This window comes from Monodon monoceros, unplaced genomic scaffold (genome assembly GCF_005190385.1).
Source record: "Monodon monoceros isolate NGI ecotype Baffin Bay Population unplaced genomic scaffold, NGI_Narwhal_1 Super_Scaffold_3, whole genome shotgun sequence".
NCBI lineage: Eukaryota > Metazoa > Chordata > Mammalia > Artiodactyla > Monodontidae > Monodon > Monodon monoceros.
The window spans coordinates 23390083-23396184 of NW_021703780.1; the positions used below are offsets into that span (position 1 = coordinate 23390083).

At 49.8% G+C, this 6102-nt stretch overlaps 1 pseudogene; it reads right to left on the bottom strand.

Moving 5' to 3' along the window:
* Positions 1 to 698: 698 nt before the first annotated feature.
* Positions 699 to 1707, bottom strand: LOC114907527 (annotated as a pseudogene).
* Between the last annotated feature and the right edge of the window lie 4395 nt (positions 1708 to 6102).

The following is a 6102-nucleotide window of genomic DNA, read 5'->3' on the forward strand; positions in this document are numbered from 1 at the left end:
CTACAGATTGGATGTTCTAATGATCCCCCACTCGGGTTTGATTAATTTGCTAGAGCGGCTCACGGAACTCAGAGGAACACTTTCGTTACTAGACTACTGGATGTAACTCTGGAACAGCCAGACGGAGGAGACACCAAGGGCAAGTGTGTGGGAAGGGCGTGGAGCTTCCGTGTCCTCTCAGATCGGGACACTCTCCCCAAATCTCCGTGTATTCACCAGCGTGGAGGCTCTCTGAACTTCATCATTTTGGGGTGTTATGGAGGCTTCATTAAATAGGCACGATTGATTACATCATGGGCCATTGCAGTAGGTGAAACCTCCAGCCCCTCTCGGCTCCCAGGACGTGGGGGATGTGGTGGTACCGGAAATTCCAACTGCCTATTAACATGGTTGCTTCTCCTGGTAACCAGCCCCCATCCTGAGGTTCAGTCCAAAAGCCAACCTTTAACATAACAAAACACACCTCTGTGGCTCTCATCACTTAGGAAATTCGAAGGATTTTAAGAGTTCTGTGCCAGAAATATAAAATTAGGAAAATGAATGAATGTGTTTTCTTTTGTTTTCTTCCAAGTGTACGGGTTTATTGAGGGCATGGGGGTCTACAGGACAGCCCCAGGTGCCTGTGGAGAAGGCCTGCCATCGGCCTAGAGGGCCGCGGCCCCGGGGGCAGCCGGAGATGGGGTCTCCAAAACCTGGGTTTACTTGAAAGTGTGACTCTCCGCTCCACCGCGCCCAAAGCCTCTGGGTCCGAACATGGCCCAGTAGCAGGGTTGGTTGCAATAGGGCTTGCCTTCGTGCTCAGTGTGTCCCCTCCCCCCGAGGTCAGCGTCTTTCCACATTTCTCACACTTCAGGCAAGGCCATGCCAGTCCTTCCCCAGGAGGTCACCCGCTCAGCCAAGTACACCTCCTTGTCACACTTGGGGCACTTGGGCACGGTGGCGCCGGGTCCGGGGCGGGTGGCTGGGCGGGAGCACACCGGAGCGCGGGACTCGGAAAATGAATACGTTTAAATTCAATTTATAATAGCATCAGGATAAAATATTTAGGTATCAATTTAAAGAAAGTGCGCCACATAAGTACACTGAAATTATATAGTTTTGCTTAGAGTTTCAATGTCTTTGGTAAAGTATTCCTTCTGTTCATTCATAGTATTCCTGAGCTCGTTATGCTGCCTTTCTGAATTTTCTTGTAGCTTGTGGCGTTTCCTCATGAGCTGTTTTGAAATCTCTATCAGTTATGTCAGAGTATTCCATGACCTTAAGTTTGGTTTCTGGAGAACTGTCCTTTACTTTTCGTGATGCAGTGTCACTGCGGTTCTTCGTGTGCTTGCTGTGCTGTTCCTCTGCCAGCACTGGTGAAGTAGGGAGCACTTTCTGTTTAATTCTAACCATTCAACAAATTAGAGAGCAGAGGCTTTTCTCTTCTCTTCCAGGAGGTGGCGCTAGAGCACAGGTTTGGGGTTCTCCTACCTGTGTTACCTGCTTGGGAGAGTTGGCACTTTCCACCCCTCATCAGGGGTGTGGTCCCGTGCCCTCTTATTGCTTCTTGTGCCTCTAGGGATTTTGCTGCCTTGTTGCTGCCTGTGCCACTGGCATCGCTGCCCGGTGACCTGGGATAGTGGGCTCTGCCCTCGTGTCCAGGATCCCCTGAACCACGGGGGAAGAGGGGGGCATGGGTAGCTGGGGTGGTGCAGGCACCTCTGCCATGTCCCGTGCTGTAAGGTTCTCCGGCTCTGCTGCTGCCAGTGGGTGGCTGGAGGGGCCAAAGTCATGGGCGTCTCAGGGGCTGGTGGCTGGGGCCCCAGGACCCACTTCTCCTTCTGCCTAGTTACCTGGGACCCTGGGCACTGCTGAGGCTGGAATGCTGGATTCCTGTGTCCTGTTGAAGCTGCTACTTGGTGTTCTGGGGCTTCCAGCTCAGTGGCCGCAGGTGGAGAACAGGACCGCAGGCTCCGCCTCTGCTCTTCCCTCGGTTCGGCCTCGTCTCTGTGTCCCAGTCCACCCACCTTTCCATGCACACTGTGTGGGATTCTCCGGAGTCCTGGTGTGTTGGGCAGAGTCACCTGTGGTGTGTCGTGGATGTTTACTGGTTGCAGATGGAAGGGGGGAGAGACAAAGGCAGCTTTTCACTCCTCCGTGTGGCTGATGTGACTGATGTGTCTCCTGCAGGTCGCAGTTTTATGTCCAGAATCTGCCGATTCTGTTCAGCTGGAAGCCTGGCTCAGCTGCAGCCTGTGGGGCCCTGGGGAGCCTCCCCTGACCCCTGACCACGAACTCCTGGGTCAACATCAGTGCCAGAAATTAGATCTGAGTCCAGGACCACAGGGCCTTTAAGTTCAGGTTGGGAAGTGGCTGGAGGGATCCAGACAGCAGGTCCCTGTCTATTATTAGGTCCACGGAGGGGAAGAAGAGACAGGACACTGGGGTGTCCTGGGCTCTCGGGACTGGGGAGGAGCGGAGAGGACCCTTGAGGCTTCAAACGGTGACGGATTTCATGCCTGGACAGGAGGGGCCATGCTTGGTGTCCTTGGGTTCGGTGTTGGGACGCCTGGGTCCTGTAGGTCTGGGGAGGGGGGAGGTCATTTTTGTGTCTCAGGGAAATGTTAGGGGGATCCCCAGGCCCAGACTCATGGCTGATCTCCTTGTCCCACTGTGGTCTCCAGGCTCCACTCCATGTCCTGTCCTCTGCTCTCCTGTCCTCTGTTCTCCACCTCCACCAGCTGGGCAGGTCTTTTTCCAAAGGTCTTTAGCCAGTTTTTTTGTCACAGTGGTCACCGCTGTCTTAGCTCACAGGGAGACGATGTCCAGGTAGCCCCGGGCTGTGAGCTGGGATGGACTCTCCCTTCCTTGAGTCTCCCTGCTGCCCCCCAGCACCATGTGTGTGTGGGGTGGAGTGAGGACTGGGGGTGAGTTTATTTCTCTGGAAGAGAGGAATTCCTTTAACCACCTCCCCTCTCTCCTTTTCTCTTTTCTCTTTCTTCTAGGTGTATTTGAGTTATACCATACCTGTAAGGACAGGAAAACACCGAAAACATAAGCATAGTTTACCAGCAAAATAGAGAGCTGACACCTGTGTACTTATCATCCAGGTGAAAAACAGAGCCTCTACCAGCGCCCAGGCCAGAAGCCCCTGAGCCTCTCCCCACACAGACCCCACCCTCCCCGCATACGTGACCACCGAGTGACCCGCCCTGCCCCCTCCCCTCTCATTCCTCCCCCTCCGCTCCTGTTGGCCTCCATCCCCTAATGTCACTGTTTCCTTCCTCTCCTCACTTCTCCAGGAGCCTCCCCATCTTCATAGGTAGATATCTGAGGGGATCTCCTCCCCCTCCCCCTCCCCCTCCCCCCCTTCTACCTCATTCTAGGGATGGAGGTTCCAGAGTTGATTCCCTAGAGGAAAAGTCTATAACCCTGTCAGCAGCTGCAAGAAGGGGCAAGGACTTGGGGTTCAAGGTCCCACCCGTGGAGACTGAGGACACCCAGTATGTTTGTGGGGTCCACCCTGGACTTGGGAACCAGCTGTTAATGGCCTTGAAATCTGATCCTCCCTGAGGCCTTAGTCCTTGGTGGTTTGATGGGGAGAAAAAGGTCCCTGTCAGCATGTATTCTGAGTAACAGTTCAGACTTTGAACTTGACACTGGATGAACTCCAACTTCTGTGCGCAGCACTGACCCACTGCTAGGAGCCCAAGGAAACCCTGGGCAGGTCTTTTGTAAGGGGGTCAAAGGGGAGCTCAGGTCTCCTGTCATCAACAACTGTGGCCACACGGGGGCGCCACCACTCCGCCCTCTCCTCTTCAGCACAGGGAAGGCAGAGGATGGGCTGTGGTCTGAGTCCGACAGAGATGGCTGCCCTGGAGGCTGGTCAGCAATGGGGGGATGAAGATGCTGCCTGAGCAGCTCTGGGGTCGGGCTCGGGGATGCGGCGGGGATTAGAGGGGAGGAGAGCCCTGGAGCCCTGCCTTGTGTCTGAGGTTTCCATCTTTCCTCTCCACAACCCATCTCTCCAGCTCATTGATGAAAACACTCTGGAAAACTCAAAGTCGATTATTATTTCACTCCCTGTTCGTTTCTGGCAGATATTCACTTTTTTTCTCATTTTAGTGTAGTTTGAGATTCACAAAAACAGTAGCAGAGTTAGTAGAGAGTTCCTGTAAATCCCACGCTCAGTCTCCCTGTGGTAATATCTTATATCACCATCATACATTTGTCACAGCTAATGAAGCAATATTGATACATTATTACTAAATTCCAGAATTTGTTTGTACTTCATTGGTTTTTCCTTTTCCTGATTTACGATCCTATCAAAGACACATTGTGCTAAGTCCCATTCATGTCTCCTTCAGGCTCCTGTGGCTGTGACAGTCTCTCAGACGTCCCTTGTGTTTAATGACCTTGATGTTTTCGAGTATTGCTCAGGGATACTGTAGAATGTCCCTCTATTCAAGTTGGTTGACTGGGGCAAAGTATTTTGGGGAAGAAGACCACAGAGATGAAGTGACATTCTCCACACAACAAGGGTGTATACTCTCCACTTGATTATCAGTAATAAGTTCACCTTATCACCCAGCTAAGGTACATTTCCCAGGTCTCTCCTTGTGAACTTTTATTTTTACTTCCCAACTTTCCGTACCGTAGCCTTTAGAAGGAAGTCACTACGTGCAGCCCACACTTGAGGGGCGCTCTGCTATAAACTCTGGTGTGCAGGGGTTTGTGCATATATAAGTTTTCAGATGAGTTGCATGAGGACTAGAGCGCTGAGTAGACTGGATGGAGGGTCTATGTGCAGCTTTATAAGAAACTGCTGACCATCATTTCTAGGGGCTGTGCTGCTTCGTATTCCTGTCCCAGTGAGTGAGGGTTTCTGTCGCTCCACATCCTGGACAGCACTTGGTATCACCAGTTCTTGGATTCTAGCTATTCTAATAGGTGTGATGATACATCATTTTTTAAAATTTACATTTCCTAATAATATATGATGTTGAGCATCTTTTCATATGCAGTTCCATTGATAGATCTTCTTGAAGAGGTGTCTGTTCAGTCTTTCCTTCATTTTTAAATTGTTTCCATATTATTGAGTTTAAGCGTTCTATGTATATTCTAAAACAAGTCCTTCATCAGATATGTGAATTTGCAAATAATTTCTCCCAGTCTGTGGCCTGAGCTCTTTCACTGACATAACAGTATTCATTAATGCATAGATATATTTGGGGAGAAGGAAAATGAGAAATTGCCAACCGCAGTGGTTTCCAAGTAGAGGACTTGGGCAAATGGGGGACGAGAGGGAGAACATGAATTATTTATTTTGTATACCCTTGAGTACCTTTTCAGTCCCCTTCTGTGTAGATAAATATGCTTTCAAAAATTACATTAAAATCCCTTGCACTTGTAAAACACCTGACACATCCTCTTCAGATCATGCATTAGGACACACATTCTCTACTTTGGCACCCAAAGTCTTTTAACTGAGCTGTTCTGCCACAGAAATTCCATTACTGGAAAAGATGGGCTGGATTGTTGGGAGAATTCTGCTCACTGAAAATAGCTGAAAATGCCATGTAAAATATAAAAACTATCTTAGAAGCATCAAAGAGGTGACAAGGTCCTAATAAGTGACCACACTGAAAAAAGAAGGGAAAAATCCTGCTTGGCCTCCAAAGAAAACATGGTCCTGAGAAAAGGAGAAAAGGCTGTGTGAGTTCACTGCCCAGAGCTCAGGTACAGAGCCCGGCACGTCCAGCTCTGTGCCCACAGCTCTTCACTTTTTCTGCCCACTTGCCTTCCTTTTAAAAATTTAAACAAAGCTTTTGAATTCTTATCATGATGTATATGTGTAACGTATAATATAGGATATAATGTATGTTCACTGGAAAGCAAGTAATAAAGTGTCGAAAGTGATAAATGACAAAGTAAAAAGAATGTAATCCTCACATTTGGAGATATTTTGTTGCATTTTTCTTTCGTTTCTTATACATCCTCCTGTTGTTGCCCAAGAGCTGGAAATTTCTCTAAGCTGAACAGCCCAGACCTCAGTGGCCCCCACCCTGCACTCTCCAGACGCCATTTCCCAGTCAGCTCACTCTCACACCCCTGAGAGGGCGA